Here is a 1007-nt window from a genome sequence, read left to right as displayed (position 1 = left end):
CGCGCCGGGCGGACGCGGGGAGGCGCGCGCGGGGAGGAGGGGCGCCCGGGAAGGCGGGGCCCGGAACCGGCTGATCCAGTCTTCGTTCTTCGATCTCTCCGGAGAGCTGGTGTTTATCACAGATCCGAGCGGAAGAGGCAGAAGCCGCTCGAGCGCAGCCGGAGACCCGGGCTGAGACCTTTTCCGTCCCCTTCCCTGAGTCGACTTCCAACTCACGCTCCTGAGCGTGGGAGGAAGCGACAGACAGACAGATGTCTCCCGCCCCTTATCCTATCCTGTTTCGCAGTTATACGCGTTGCCAAAGGAGCAGGGATACACCAGGCAATGACAGCAGCGCCGCCGTCCCCACCGGAACATCCTGGGGCTCCCGGTGGAAAGGCAGCAGCGCAGCGTAGTCCTCCCTGGCGTCCGCCCAGTCCGTCCCCGGCCGGCACCGGAGCTCCGTGCAGGTGGGGTGCACGGAGCGGGCCGGGCCCAGCACACCCAGCGGCCGACGCCTTGAGCTGTACGGAGAGGCGCCTGTCAGTCTGTGTCCCCTCGCCCCGTCCCCCCGAGTCACTCATCCCTCCGTGTGGGTCGGTGTCTCCTTTCTCTCACGAGCCCCCCAGTCCTCTCTAAGGTCGCCACCCCAGACTGGGCTCCATTCTCGCCGGGACGCAGACCCGGGGCTTGGAAGAAGCGGAGTGGGGTCCGGTTTTCACACTTTTATTGTAAAGCTCGGGAATAATTACATGGGTCTTTCATTGACAGCTCAGCAAACAAACCGGAAACGAACCGAACCGGAGGGGGTAGGGGCGGTGCCTGCGCATGCTCGCGGCGAGGGGGGAGGTCAGAGAAAGAGAAAGACAGAAAGAGACAGAAATCATTACAAATCAACGGGATTGTGCTCGCAGCGCCAGGGATGGGGTGGAGTGGGGGCGGGGCGGGGCCCTTCCCGGGAGGAGCGAGGCGGTGGGAAGTGGCACGAACCAAGAGAAACACGACCCCAAAGTGGGCACCCGACGCGC

Source organism: Fukomys damarensis, unplaced genomic scaffold (genome assembly GCF_012274545.1).
Source record: "Fukomys damarensis isolate Sample0158 unplaced genomic scaffold, DMR_v1.0_HiC HiC_scaffold_3, whole genome shotgun sequence".
Lineage (NCBI taxonomy): Eukaryota > Metazoa > Chordata > Mammalia > Rodentia > Bathyergidae > Fukomys > Fukomys damarensis.
The sequence above is the reverse complement of the archived record's forward strand: the minus strand, read 5'-3'. Positions refer to the sequence as shown.